Source organism: Choloepus didactylus, chromosome 1, assembly GCF_015220235.1.
Source record: "Choloepus didactylus isolate mChoDid1 chromosome 1, mChoDid1.pri, whole genome shotgun sequence".
NCBI classification, from domain to species: domain Eukaryota; kingdom Metazoa; phylum Chordata; class Mammalia; order Pilosa; family Megalonychidae; genus Choloepus; species Choloepus didactylus.
The window spans coordinates 60,939,504-60,956,065 of NC_051307.1; the positions used below are offsets into that span (position 1 = coordinate 60,939,504).

The 16,562-nt window shown below is 37.6% G+C and overlaps 1 pseudogene; it reads left to right on the forward strand.

The window, feature by feature from the left end:
* Positions 1-15,382: 15,382 nt before the first annotated feature.
* Positions 15,383-16,100, forward strand: LOC119513152 (annotated as a pseudogene).
* The last annotated feature ends 462 nt before the right edge of the window (positions 16,101-16,562 follow it).

Genomic DNA, 16,562 nt, shown 5'->3' on the forward strand with positions numbered 1-16,562 from the left:
ACTTCAGTTTATATTTCTCATGGAAAACATAAATAATCTTAACAGATTAAACTTAAGACACTGGTGGTATTTCCATTAGATCTTTAAAATAATAAAAATGATAAATGTACATTTCCAACTAAATTAAGTTATAATAACTGACCTCTTTGAAAAGTAGTTGCTTTTCCCAACTTCAGGTAAGACGTGGACATAGTTGTTCAATTTGGACTGTCTGAGTGTTAAATTGTTCCTTCTATGACAAACTTTTGATCTCAACAGGGCTTGTGTTGTTCTTTAATGTCAAACTTCAAATTTCCAAGAATTTATGATGTTGGATCAATATTAAATAAGTTAAATAAAGTAAAATTAAATAAGTAAACTAATTGTGTGATCATGTGGTTAATTTCTAAGTTCGTAGAGAATAAAAAGATAAGTCAACCTAGTCTTAATACATATACTCTTGCCTCATATTTATTCATTATAGAGTGGTTGTCCACTAGCATGTCAAATAGTTTATGCATCTACCTTTAGATCTTATTAGAAATCTGTTCTAGTTTGCTAATGCTGCCAGAATGCAAAACACCAGAGATGGATTGGCTTTTATAAAAGAGGGTATATTTTGTTACACAATTACAGTCTTAAGGCCATAAAGTGTCCAAGGTAACACATCAGCAATTGGGTACCTTCACTGGAAGATGGCCAATGGTGTCCAGAAAACCTCTGTTAGCTGGGAAGGCACATGGCTGGCATCTGCTCCAAAGTTCTGGTTTCAAAATGGCTTTCTCCCAGGACATTTCTCTCTAGGCTGCAGTTCCTCAAAAATGTCACTCTTAATTGCTCCTGAGGTGTTAGTCCTCTCTTAGCTCCTCTGGAGCAAAAGTCTGCTTTCAATGACCATCTTCAAACTGTCTCTCATCTGCAGCTACTTGCTCAGCTTCGGTGCATTCTTCAAAGTGTCCGTCTTGAATGTAGCAAGCTCACTCCTCCTTTCTGAGCCTATATAGTGCTCCATTAAACTAATCAAGGCCTACGCTGAATGGGCAGGGCCACACCTCCATGGAAATTACCCAATGAAAGATCTCACCCATAGTTGAGTGATCACATCTCCATGGAAGCATCCAATCAAAAGTCTCCAACCCAATCAGCACCAATACATTTCCTGCCCACTGTATCAAAGATAATGGCATTTGGGGGACATAGTACATTCAAACTGGCACTTAATCACATTCATTTTTTAACTTCAAGGAAGGTAATAGGGGCTATAATATTGGGTTGCAGTTAATAATCAGCCTCCACTGTTGACTTGATGGTTTATTAGAACACTTGTGTATGAAAGACTTTCTTGGTTACTTACTACTCACTTCCCTGTAAATGAGAAGGGACAGAAGTTGGCTTAAAGGTCAAACTAATACGGTTGGTCAGCAAAATGATACCAATAAGCAAAATGTTGGATGTATTTTATCTGCTTACCAAGGGAAATGCTAGTTTGATTAAGATGGAAAATTCAATGTGCTTTATACATGGTCTTATACAATCATGTTTATAGAATTAGCATATTTGAAATCTAAAGTTAAAAAGCTTTAGTGTATCATTACTTTTATGTGTTTACATATTTAAAACATAAACTGTGCATAGAAAAGTATGTTAAATTAATTAACAAAGAAACAGAGCTTCAAAATATATGAAGCAAAGGTTGATAAGCTGCAAGAAGAAATAGACAAATCCACAATTATGGTAAGAAATTTCAGTACTCCTTTGTCAATAATTGATAGAACAGCTGGCAGAAAATCAGCAAAAATATAGAAGACTTGAACACTACTGTCAGCCGACATGACCATAGAACACTCTACCCAAAAAGACCAGAATAAACATTTTTTCATGTGTACCTACAACACTTCCTGGCATAAATAACACTAATTGGCCAAAGAATGAGTCTTAAGCATGGAAATATGAAAATAATTACACTATTTTCTTCGCATATTACAAAAAATTAGAAATAAATAATTGAAAGAAATCTGTAAATTCCCCAATATGTGGAAACTAAACATAAAACATATTGCCTTAGAACAATAAGAAATCAGAATGGAAATTAGAAAACATTTTACTGAATAAAAATGAAAACATAATATTTCAAAATTGAGAGAATACAGCTAAAGCAATTCTTAGAATCAAATTTCTAGCATTTAGTGTTTATCTGAGGAGAAAAAGGTTTTAAAAGAATCATCTAAAGAAGAAAATAAGTTAGAAAAATAGAAGCAAAGCAAAAAAAGCACAAAGAAAGTATAAAAAACTAAATAATTAGCATCAGATTGCAAATCAATAAAATAGAAAATGGACAAAAATATCAAAAAAAATAAATGACACCAAAAGCTCTTTGTATAAAGATCAATAAAATTGATAAATATTTAACTATACTAATAAAGTAAAAAAAGAAAAAAACAGAGTATCAATATCCAATATGAAAGAGGGCAAATCTTTACATACCCTGGAGACATTAAAAGATAATAAGGAAGTATGATTTTAAAAATTTAGCCAACCTAGTTGTTAATTGAGATGAAATAGACAAATCTGTTTAATGATGCAAAGAAACGAAACTAATGAAAGAAAATATGACTAGATCTATACACAGGAAAAAATATTGAGGTAGTAATTAAAATATATTTTCCCAAGGAAATGTCAGGTTCATATAATTTCACTGATAATTTCTATTAAGGAGTTAAGGAAAAAGGATACCAACCTTCACAAAGTCTTTTGGAAAACAGATGTTAAGTAAACTTCCTAACACAATTTATGAGGCTAGTGTTATAGTTATAGTCACTGAAAAGGAAAACTATAGACCAATATCCTTATTGGACATTGTCACAGAAATCTTTAACAAAATATTAGCCAATCAAATCCCAAATTATAAAAGTACAACACACCATGACCAAGGGGAGTTTATCCCAGAGCTTCAAGGGTGATTGAATATCTGAAAATCAAATCAGTTAACACAATATGTCATATTAATAGGATAAAGGAGAAAGAGTATATGAATCTAGTAATAGTAGGGAATTTCCTCAACCTGATAAAGGTCAACTATAAAAAAAATATACACCTAACATTATACTTAATGGTGAAGACAATATTTTCTGGGTAAACCAGGAATGTTCTTGCCATTTCTGTTCACCATTGTACTCAAGGCCATAGTCAGTACTTTAAGGCAAGGATAAAAAAATATATATAAATTTGAAAGGAAGTAGAAAAGTCTATCCATAGATGATATTTTCATCTAGGTAGAAATCCTATGGAATATTATATATGGAAAAAATAATTTACTTTAGCATGTCACTACACAGGATCAATAAAGAAAAATCAATTTTCTTTCTAAATATCAGCAAAAAAATTAACAGGAAATGAAATATATAATTCCATTAACAATGACATACACAAATAGAAGACACAGTAATAAATTTAATGTAGGTGTGCAAATTGTACAATGAAAACTAAAAATTTGCTTAGGGAAATTAAGAAATACTGAAATAAATGTATTAAAGACTCACTATTGTTGACATAGCAATTCTTTTGAAATTGATCTGTAGATTCAGTGCATTGCCAAGCCAAAATCTATAGCAAAGTGACATGATTCTAAAATTTATATAGAATAGCAAAAATCTTGAATAATCAAAACAATTATTTAGAAAAGAATAAATTCATAATATATGCACCATTTGACTTTAAGACTTACTCTAATGCTGCAGTAAAAACTGTGAAATAAGTGCACATTTATATTGACAATTGATTTGGACCAATGTGCCAGGATAATTGAATCAGAAAAAGATATAAATTTCAACAATGGTACTGAAATAACTGACTGTTCAGCTGGAAACTAAGCTCTGGCTTTTTACTCACCTCATGCACAAAAATTAATTTAAAATGGATCATGGACTTCAAGATAAGAGTCAAAACCAAAAAAAAAAAAAGACACTTTGTTATCTTAGGTTAGCAAAATATTTCTTAAATACAACATAAAATATACAAAACATAAAAAGTGGTAAATATGACTTCAAAAATATTAAAAACCTTTGCTCATTGAGAGACTATATTAAGAATACCAGCAGAAAAGTCACAGAATGTAAAAATATATTTGAAAATGGGCTTCTAACCAGAACATACACCTTTGCAATGCAATAGTGAGAAGATAAAATATCCAATCAAAAATGGACAAAATAAGTGAATGAACACTTCACAAATGAAGATATACAAAATTCCAATAATTACATAAAAATATCCTCCATATTAGCCATTATTAATACAAAAATTAAAACCACCTTTAGATAACCTTTAAACACCCATTAGAATAGCTAAAATTAAAGTCTGATGATACCGAGTCTTAAGAAATTAGCACTAAATCTTATGATTCCTTTGTATATAACTCATTGCCTTTCTCTTGCAGCTTTCAGAATGCTCTCCTTCTCCTTGACATCAGTGAATTGTCTCTAAGGAAACAGAAACATCAGCAGATATCTGTAAATATGAGATTTTATAAAAGTGTCTCACACAACTGGGGGGATGCATGAGTCCAAATTCTGTAGGGCAGACTGGAAGCTGGCAATTTTGATGAAGCTTTCTGATGAATTCCCCAGGAGAGGCTGACTGGCTGAAGAAGATATGTAAATTCTCTCTTCTGACTGCTGAATTCATCATCTCTTCCTTTAAAGACTTCAACTAATTGGATTTAATCTCTTTCTTGCAGAAGACAGTCCCTTTAGTTGATTATAGATGTAATCAGCCACAGATTCAATCAACACATTGATGATTCAAGTCCATGAGAGTGTTTGCTTGATTAGACAACTGGGCACCATCAAGTAGACACATGAACCCAACCATCACAGTCTGATTACCATGTGTCTGAGTCTGGTTCTCAAACAATGTGTCTGGGCATGGTTCTTTTTGAGTTTATCCTGTTTGGGGTTCAGTGGCCTTCTTGAATGTGTACATTCATGTCTTTAATTAAATTTAGGAAGTTTCCTACCATTTCTCTTTTAAATATTCCTTCTGCCCCTTTTTTGTTTTCTCTATTTCTGGGACTCCCATAATACATTTATTTGTGCTCTACAGGTCTCTTATGCTCTGTTTACATTTTAAATTCTTTTTCCTTTAGCTCCTCAGCCTCAATCATTTCAATTGTATTTTCTTCAAGATCACTGAACATTTCTTCTACCAGCTCCAGTCTGCTGTTGAAACTATCTAGGAAAATTTTCATTTAAATTATTGTGTTCTTCAACTCTAGTATTTCTGTTTGCCTCTTTTTCTAAATATTTTTAAATGTTGACTCAGGGATTGATTACTTTAGCTGTTATTTTCCTTAAGTTTGTATCCAGATAGTGATATGACAGAGATTTCCTTGAGTGCAGAGAGCTAACAGTAACAAACCAAAGCAAAAAAGCACTCTTTCCAATCTTTGCAAATTTGTCCTGCTTTGGATGTGTTCTCCTTCAGAGTTTTGCCCTCCTCTCAAGATGATAAATCTGAGGCAAATATGAAGTACAGAGTCCTGCCTATCTTAGGTAAACCTGCTGGAGACTGCTTCTTGTCCTGGGCTTGTGTTTGCTTATACTCTTAGGATTCCTTCACTTACAGGTATTTGAATGTCTACCCCATTTGCTTTGAAACAGACTTTTACTTCTTCCTGGCTGCTGTTTTATGACAAGGCAGGTGGTCCTTTGGCACAGGCTGCTTCATTTCAATTGTTTCTTACACTGTCTGCAATCTGCTTATCTGCTTTCGTGTCAAATTATGGGAGGAAAAGCCTGGCAGAAATTTTCCTGGTTCAGTCTTTCTTGCTTCCATCTCATAGATTGGCACTGAAATAAAGATATCCAAGTATGCACATAGGGATTACCCTTCTTTCTGTAGAACAGGGCCAGGAACCCACAATAGAAGTTCAGATTGTCTCTACACTGAACTGGGGAGGAGGTGGTTGAAGGATTAGCAAGCCACCATGTGCTTCACCTGCACTTTTTCAAGCTGCTTTTTCTGGATTCAGCACTTTCCCAAGTACTGCAACATTTTAACTGTTTTCAGAATTGCTGAGGAAAAATGGTTCTACCCATTTTTGTTAATTTTTCAAAGTTTCTGTAGGGGGTATAGAACATCAGAGTGTTCTACATGGTTGTGATGGTTGGGTTCATCTGTCAACCAGGTGATGATACCATTTTCTGGTCAGGCATGAACTGGCCTAACCATCACTTCAAGGACATTTCATGAAATCATCAGTCAATTGACTGCATCTGTGGCTGATTATATCTACAATCAACTAAGGTAGTGCTTTCCACACTGATTAATCCAATCAGTTGGATTTAATCCAATCAGTGGAAGACTTTTTTTGGAGAATAGAGGACTTTCATTTCTTCTTCAGTCAGTCACCCTCTCCTGGGGATTTTTTCAAGGGCCTTCATTGGAGTTGCCAGCTCATGGCTTGACCTATGGAATTTGTACTTACAGTATTCGAATTCACACAACCCCACAGTTGCATGAGACACTTTTTAAAAATCTCATATTTACACATATCTCCTGTTGGTTATGTTTCCCTAGAGAACCATGATACAGCTTGGTATCAGGTTAGGTTCTAGAGAACCAGAATCTTAAAATGGGCCAGTTTTCTGTTCTGATTAGATTCAAAGGCACCGATGATTCTATTTCCAATAATTAAGATGGTACTGAAAGTCCATGGCATAAGTTGACAATAGAGATATGCAAAATATCACATTTTGATTCTACTAATTATACTCTTGTATGAGGCCACACTCTGGATGACAGTGTTTTTGACACCCTAACAGAGATTTGTGGAGTTAAGAGGTATAATGATGTTGGCTGGTGGTTCCCAGATGCACTGAATATAGTTTTAAAAGAAAGGAATGAGAAGGAGGCTTCAAATTTGCAAATTAAATATCATATGAAAGATGTTTCTATGTGTGCCCTGAAAGAATATCTTATTTTCTGTGGTTGCAGACTTGAGATCTCTGAAAACCAGACCCAGAGTCTGATTGTGCAAGTAACAAATTTATAACATAAACTAAAATCTCAACCTTGTAGGGTGTCTGCTGTTAAAGTAAAGACATTGATTGGAAAAGAATGGGATCCTGAAAATTGAGATGGGGACATTTGGTTTGATAATGATGGAAGTGGGGATATTAGAACACTGGATTCTGCTGAGCCTTTGCTAGATATACCTGTAATGGTCTGCCCTGAGGAAACAGCCCTCCATCTCCAGTCTGCCCTGAGGAAAGAGTCACCCATTTTCCAGTCTGCCCTGAGGAGACAGTTACCTGACATGCAGCCTTCCATGAAGAAATAACTTCTGTGCCTCCAGTCTACACTGAGGTGCCTGCCATACAACATCCACCTAAAGAGATTAACCTTTCAGCACCTGCTAAACCTGTAATGACCTCCCCTGTGGAAACAGACCTCACTCCTCCATCTGGAGATATTAATCCATTTTCACCAGATGAAACTGTAATGGAACACCCTGAGGTAATTGGCTTGAAGGATACTTATAATTCTTTTCATGATCCACCCCCATCACTGCTTTTTTTCCTTCAAGACCTATAACTTAAGTTCCAATAAGCCCTGAAAGGTGAAGTACAAGTGTGACCCATAAGGAAGTATGCTATACCTCAAAAGAACTGCATGACTTTTTCAATTTATATAGACAGAAATAGTGGGAATGGATATCAATATTATGGGAAAATGGTGGAAAGAATATAAAATTTGATCAGGCAGAATTTATTGACATGGGCCCAATAAGCAGAGTTTATGCATTGATGTTGTAGCTTGAGGGGTTAGAAAGGGTGTTAACAGTTTGGTTGCCTGAAGCATGGATCAAAAGGTGACTGACATTACCCGAGGTCAAAAAGCCAGTATTGCACTGGTAAAATGTAGATGATGGGATCTAAAGACTTAAAGAGATTGGAATGTTAGAGTGGACTAATCATGGAGGACCTGCTCACACACCCCAGGAATGTCCATAAGACACACTTTTTTACTAGGGCTGTGAGGAATAAATTTGTTAGACAGTTCCATCATTCCTGAAGAGCTCTGTAGTCAGCCTTCCCTGAAGATGAGATATAATTGTGGGAATTGCTGTCACTGAGCTTGAATCCATAAACACAATAGGGATAATCAGATCCCAAGTTGTCACAAGCAGTTAGTCATCAAAGACAAGGTCACCATGGCTACCACAATGGACAGCAGATTCAAAGAAGCAGTCAAAATAATCTGACTCACAGATACTTATGGCACTGTCTGGTAAATCATGGGGTAAGTAGAAGTAAAATAAGTGGGCAGTCACTAAATTCTTGTTTGATCTGTATAAACAGAAGAATTCTAGTTCAAGTGAACAAAAGTCTAACATGAATTAAAAAAAAAAAAAAAAAAACAGGATCACAGCCCCTTAATCAATTCCTAGGCTTAAGACAGATTACAGACCCAGAGCCCATAGAATGAGGGGAAGGCTAGGTACATTTGGGTAAGGATCCTGTTACACTGCCAAAAATTTACACTGTGAAAATTCCTCCCAGCCTTCCCCAGGGATACTTATGACTTTTTACCAGGGTAACTATGCATTGGAGAAAAGGAAATGAGCAGATATTTGAGGGATTATTAGACACTGGCTTGGCTCCATTTCACAGTGCTTCCAATGGATCACAAACCCATTCTCTGGTAATTTACTAAGTCCCAGAATGCATAAGTAGAACTGGCATTCTCAGTCACTGGCAGAATCTCCACAATGGTTCTCTGACCTGTCACTTGAGGACTACTAAGGTAGAAAAGGTGAAGTAGAAGCCATTAGAACTGTCTCTGCCTAGCAAAACAGTAAATCAGAAGGAATACCAGTTTTCTGTAGGGATTGCAGAGATTAATGCCACTCTTAAGGACTTGAAGTATGCAAGGGTGGTGATTCCCACCACATCTCTATTTAACTCTTCTATTTGGACTGTGCAGAAAACATATGGGTTTTGGAGGATGACAGCGGATTATTGTAAATTTAACCAGGTGGTGACTCCAATTGCAGCTGCTTTTCCAGATGTGGTATCATTGCTTGAGCAAATCAACACGTCCTTTTGCACCTGGTATGCAGATATTGATCTGGCAAATGCTGTTTTCAAAATAGCTGTTAGTAAGGACCACCATAAACAATTTGCTTTCAGCTGGCAAGATCAGCAGTATATACTCACCATCCTAACTCATGGGTATAACAGATCTCTAGCTCTATGCCATAATCTTGTCTGCAGCGACCTTGATCTTTTCTCTCTGACACAAGACATAAAACTGTTCCATTATACTGATGATACCAAGTTGACTGGACCTAGTGAGCAAGAAGTAGCAACTATTCTAGCCTTATTGGTAAGGCATTTGCATGTTAAATGAAGGGAAATAACTCCAACAGAGATACAGGGGATTTCTACCTCAGTAAAATTTTTGTGTCCAGCCGTTTGGGGTATGTCAAAATAAGATGAAGGATAAGCTGTTACATCTGGCCACTCCTACAACCAAAAAAGGGGTACAATACCTATTTGAACTCTTTGGATTTTGGAGAAAAATATTGCTCATTTGGGTCCACTATACTGGCTAATTTACTGAGTGACCCGAAAAGCAGATAGTTTTGAGTGGGGACTGGAACATGAGGAAGCTCTGTGAAAGGTCCAGGTTGCTGTTCAAGCTTCTTTGTCACTTGGACCATATGATCCAGTGATACTATAGTGCTGCAAGTGACAGTGGCTAATAGAGATGCTGGTTGTAGCCTTTGGCAGGCTTCTATAGGAGAATCACAATGGATGCTCATAGGATTTTGGAGTAGAGACTTGCCATCCTCTGCAGCTAACTATTGTCCTTTAGAGAAACAGATTTCTGCCTGTTACTGGGCCTTAGTAGAGACAGAATATCATATGCCACCAAATTACCATGAGACCTGAGTTGCCTATCATAAGCTGGGTGTTGTCTCCCACCAAGCCATAAAGTTGAGTGTGCACAGCCGCATTCCATCAGCAAACAGAAACGGTATATACAAGATAGGGCTCAAGAAGATCATAAAGGCACAAGTAAGTTACATGAGTAAGTGGCCCAAATGCCCTTTGCCCTACTTCTGCGACAATAATTCTGTTTCCCAGCCCAGAGCTATGGCCTCTTGGGGAGTTCCTTGCACTTCAGTTGACTGAAGTATAGAAAGTTAGGGCCTGGTTTACAGGTGGTTATGCATGATATGCAGGTACCACACAAAATTGGACAGCTGCAGCAGTACAGCCCCTTTCTAAGATATCCATTAAGGATAGTGGTGAAGGGAAATCCTCCTAGTGGGTGCAACTTTGAACAGTGAACCTAGTTTTAAATTTTGAATTTTAGGAGAGCTAGCCAGAGGTGTATTTGTATACTGATTCATGGGCCTGTTAATATTTTTCACTGCATGGTCAGGAGCTTGGAAGGAACATGATTAGAAAATTGGTGACAAAGAGGTCTGGAGAAGTGATATGTGGATAGATCTTTCTGAGTGGGCAAAAAACATGAACATATTTGTGTCTCATATGAAGACTCATCAGAGAATGACTTCAACAGAGGAAAATTTTAATAATCAAGCGGATAAGAGGACCCATTCTGTGGACAACTGTCAACCTCTTTTCCCAGCCACTACTGTCATTGCTAAATGGGATCATGAACAAAGGGATCACGGTGGTAGGGATGGAGGTCAAGCACGGGTTCAGCAGCATGGGTTACACTCACCATGGCTGACTTGACTATGGCCACTACTGAGTGTCCAACCTCCCAGCAGCAGAGACCTACATTCAGTCTCCAATATGGCATCATTCCCTGAGGTGATCAGCCTGCTATCTGGTGGCAAGTTGGTAACATTGGACCACTTCCATAATGGAAGGGACATTTTTTTTCTAATTGAAATAGATACATAGTCTGGATATGTTTGCCTTCCCTGCATTCAATTTTTCTGTCAAAACTATCCATGGATTTACAGAATGCCTTCTCCACGATCATGGTATTCCACACAGCATTGCCTCTGATCAAGCTACATGCTTCACAGAAAACAAATTTTGGGAATGAACACATGCTCATGTAATTATCTGGTCTTACCATGCTCCCCATCATCCAGAGGCAGCTGAGTTGAGAGACAGGTGGAATTGTCTGCTGAAAACTTAATTATGGCACCAACTAAGTGGCAATACATTTCAGGTCTGGGGCAGTGTTGTCCAGGTGGTTGCATATACTCTGAATCAGTACCCACTCTATGGTGCTGTTTCTTCCATAGCCAAAATTCACAGATCCAGGAATCAAGGGGTGGAAATGGGAGTGGCACCACTCACTATCACCCCTAGTGATCCACTAGGAAAATTATTGCTTACTTTTCCTGCAAGATCAAGCTCTGCTGGTCTATAGGTATTAGTTCTAAAAGGAGAAGTGTTCCCATAAGGAGACTTAATTATTTCATTAAACTGGAAGTTAAGGTTTCCACCTGGCCACTTTGAGCTTTACATGACTCTGAATCAACAGGCAAAGAAGGGGATTACAGTAGTGGCTGTGGTGATTGGTCTGAGGGGTAATCAGACAGCAACTACACAATAGAGGTAAATAAGAGGTTTCCTGGAATACAGGAGATCCCTTGGAGTGTCTCTTAGTACTACTATGTGCTGTGATTAAAGTCAATAAAAACTGCAACAATCCAATCCAGGCAGTACTACCAATGGCCCAGAAACTTCAGGAATGAAGTTATGGGTCACCCCACCAGGCAAAGAACCATGGCCACCTGAAGTGCTTGCTGAGTGTAAAGGGAACATGGAATGGGTAGTGGAAGAAGGAGATCAAAAATAGGAACTATGACCATGTGACAATTTACAAAATTGAGGACTTGTATGTTTTGCTATGAGGATGATTGTATTTGTATATAAAGCAATATATTTGTTTTCTTTTCAATCTTATCCCCTTATCATATAACATAAGTTGTGTGTTTCATTTCATAGACTTTAAGTTATAGGATATCAATTTTAAGAGTGACTGTTACTTAAGGACCTGCACCCTATTCTGGGGAGATTAAGTGCGCTTCTCATTGTACACAAGACAGCTGAGTATTTTTTAGATGAAACATATATCTGTTATTGTGTTCTGTTTAGAGATTAAGTATGGTTTAAGGTGATGTGTTGAAAAGTTGACAAGGGGTGGACTGTTGTTGTTGACCTCATGTATCCACTTGGCCAGGTGATGGTGCTCAGTTGTCTGGTCAGGCAAGTACTCACCTAACCAACACTACAAGGACATTTCATGGGTGGTTAATAAACAAGAAGGCCGGCTTATTAAATCTTCACTTGATTGCATCTGTGGCTGATTATATCAACAATCAACTAAGGGAATATCTTCCACAATGAGAGAATTCAACCAGTTGGAATAATCCAATCAGTTGAAGACTTTTAAGGGAGTAGAGAGAACTTTCATTTCTTTCAGCCAGCTAGTCTTTCCTGGAGAGTTCATTGGGGACCTTCATTAGAGTTGTCAACTCATGGTCTGCCCTGCAGAATTTGATCTTATGCATCCTTCCCTACAGAATTTGGACTCATGCATCCCCACAGTTGTGTGAGACACTCTTATAAAATCTCATATTTGCAGATATCTCCTGTTGGTTCTGTTTCCCTGGAGAAACCTGACTAATAAAATGATCATTTTGGTAGACTGTATGTCAGATGATATGTTGATGACAATGTGGATAAATATGAAATTTCACACATTGCTGAGGATGCAGAATAGGACACCCACTTTGTAGAACAGCTGGATTCATAATCAGTAAAATATATACTTACCACACAAACCAGCAATACTGATTTTATTAGTCTTGAGCTGGCAAATCTGATGAAGGTCTTTGATGAACTCCCCAGGAGAGGCTGGCTAGCTGAAGAAGTGAAAGTTCTTTCATCTCCCTTAAAAGTTTTCCACTGTTTAGATTAAATCCAACTGACTGTGTTCTCTCGTTACAGAAGACACACCCTTAGTTGGTTGTTGATGTAATCAGCCATAGATGCAATCAATTGACTGATAACTTAATAAACAAGACTTCTGTTTTATTAACCAGCCACAAAATGTCTTTGCAGCAATGGCTAAGCCAGTGTTTGATTAACCAGACAACTGAGAACCATCTTCTGGCCAAGTTGATGCATGAACCTAATCATCACACTACTCCTAGGTGTCTTCCTAAGACAAATTCAAGCATATTTCTACACATGGAATGATTGTTCATAGACGCTTTATTCATAATAGCCCCAAACTGATACCAACCCAAATGTCCTTCATTGGTGGATAGTAAACAAATTCTGATATAATCTTAAAATGGAACTCTATTGTATCAGTCAGAATCCACTCAGGAGAAATAAATCACACAGGAATTTGAACAAGGAAATTTTACTTAAATAAATTATTAAGTTATTACATGGCATTACCCTTAATTGAGAACAAAAAGATAATCCTAAAGAATACTCTAGGGCTGAGGGAGAGCTCCCATGGAAGAACTTGGATTTATTAACTACCTCCTAAATTCAGTTATAGTACCACTGAATATTTTGTTGCCTAAAGACTAAATTGTGAGGTTATCTTCCAAAAACTAGTACATAAATTATTAATGAGAAAAAGGAGCCAGAAGAAAATGATTGGGATATACAAATTTGCACATGCATACAACTTGTAGAGAGAAAATGTGAAAGCTGCTGTAGTCCTCATTTCTACATAGGCCTATAATTTGTATCTGTGACATCTTTCTTTTTCTACACATTCTATATTTCCCTTGCCATCAACTAGAACCTCAACTGGTTAAGTTCTATTCCAGGTTGCTAAAGCTGCTGGAATGCAAACTACTTCAAATGGATTGGCTTTTATAAAGGGGGTTGATTTGGTTACAAAGTTACAGTTTTAAGGCCATAAAGTGCCCAAGGTAAGGCATCAACAATAGGGTACCTTCACAGGAGAAAGGCAGCTGGCATCCTGATAACCTCTGTTAGCTAGGAAGGCACGTTGCTGGTGTCCTAGGTTGCATTTCAAAATGGCATTCTCCAAAATGTCATCTTTCAATGGCCATCTTCCAAAATGTCTTAGCTGCAGCAGTGAGCTCCTTTTGTTGGCTTCCTCTGTGCTACAGAGGACAGTTGGAGAGGGAAATTTGCTGGGCAAGTGTTGGATCAAGGAAGTACAGCTTTGGAGAGCCATGGGAAAAGCTCTTAGCCGCCTTCCTGGCCCCTCCTTAATCCCCTTCCCAAGGCAATTTGGAGCTGCCAGAATCGCCTGTCCTTCTGGCTGGTAAAGATTGACTTGAGAAACTCCTTTCTGGTGTACTGGCCTTCCAGAATTTGCTTGGGATTAAAGGCTTGCATGTTTTAAGTAAGGTAATGAAAAACCAAGGAGAGAGACTAGAGAGGGCATTCAAATTCCTGTTAATAGGAGAACTCCTATGGCTACTAGCAATCAGAAGATCGGGACAAGACACAGACCCAGAAAAGACATGGTGGACCCTGAAATTTGCTTGATAGGAGGATCTCTGAAGGAGAATACCAGTCACCACAAAGCCAATATGCCAAGATTGTGAATGGTGAATTAAACTGAATTGAAGAGAAATCTGTCCCAACACATACTAGTAAAACTGTTGAGTAAAAAGGACAAGGAGAGAGTCCTGAAAGCTGCAAGAGAAAAATGATGTATTATGAAAAAGGGATCACCAACTAGATTAAATTCCAATTTCTTTTCAGAAACTGTTGAAGTAAAAATGTAATGAGTTGAAACATTTAAAGACTTGAGAGACAAAATTGTCAACCAAGAATATTGTATCCAGTGAGACATTCTTTCAAAAATGAGGGAGAGATTAACACAGTCCCAGATAAGCAAAAGCTGAGGGAATTCTTAACCATTAGATTTACCCTAAAAGCAATGCTAAAGGGAGTTCTTCAGACCAAAAGGAAAGGACACTAGTCAGTGGTTCAAAGCAGCTTAAAGAACTCCAGGAAAGATAACCATATAGGTAATTTAAAATGCCAGAATTATTGTATTGAGAATTACTGCACTGTGTTCTTCAGTATGAAATGACACTCTTACTTCTCACAGGTTCTAAAATGCAAATGCATAAAAAGTTATGACAAATCTATTGTCTGGACATATAGCATACAAGGATATAATTTGTAACATTTACAAAAAGTGGTGGGGGGATGGAAGGGAATAGAAGCAATGTGTGTGTGCCATTAAAGTCAAATTGTTTTCAATAGCTGCCACTGCCTCACCAGAATCAGCTGTGATGGAGCTGAGAGGAGACCATGGGTCCCACTGACCAGCCTCTCTACCTTCCTATCACTGGCTGCCAACCTCTTTGGGATTTGTTCCAACAATCTGTTAAAGCATGGTGGATTACTATGATGTTCTAGGCAGGCAGAGACATGCCTCACCTGAGGATATTAAAAAGGCATACTGTAAATTGGCACTGAAGTGGCACCTTGATAAAAATCCTGAGAATAAAATAGAAGCAGAGAGAAAATTCAAACAAGTAGCTGAGGCATATGAGGTGTTATCAGATGCTAAAAAACAGGACATCTCTGACAAATATGGCAAAGAAGGGTTAAATGGTTCTGGTGGAGGTGGAAGTTATTTTGATTGTCCATTTGAGTTTGGTTTACATTCCATAATCCAGATGATGTCTTCAGAGAATTTTTTAGTGGAAGGGATGCAGTTTCTTTTGACTTCTTTGAAGACCCATTTGAGGAGATTTTGGAAATTGAAGAGGCCTCCATGAAACCAGAAACAGGGGTACAGGATCTTTTTTCTCTGCCCTCAGCGGATTTACATCTTTTGAAGGTGGATTTTCTCCTTCCAATACAGGATTTACTTCATTTGGTTCCATGGGGCATGGGGACCTTACTTCATTTTCTTCAACATCCTTTGGTGGCAGTAGGATTGGCAACTTCAAATCTATATCAACTTCTACTAAAATAGTTAATGGCAGAAAAATCACTAAAAAGAGAATTGCTGAGAATGTTCAAGAAAGAGTAGAAGTTGAGGAAGATTTCCTGTTAAAGTCCTTAACAATAAATTGTGTGGCAGATGAAGAAGGCTTTGCATAAGAATGAAGGTGAAGAGGACAAAATGCCCTGCCTTCCCAGCCAGCCAATGTCTGTTCACTGAAGTCTCACAGACCTGCCACTTTACCTAAACATGTATCACTGTATTTGTGAAGAGGAAAATGAGCAAGATAAACCTCAGGTCACCAGTAACTGGGATCCCTCCATTTTTTCAGCAGGATTCAAAGAAGGTGGCAAGAGGAAGAAGCAGAAGCAGAGAGAGGAGCTGAAGAAGGATAAGTCAACCAAAGGGAATCTCTAGGCTGAACTTACCAGACTTATGCACACTTTTGCACCAAATGCTCACATATCATTGGAGCATGGGCCTGGGCTCTGTGTGTGTTTCGGTTGTAGACATCTTGTTTAATACTCTATACCAAGATCACATTTATTTTTAGTAGGTCTATGGACACTTTATTACTGTAGATTAAGGATGTCAGAAGAAGTGAGTTGATGATAATGGTT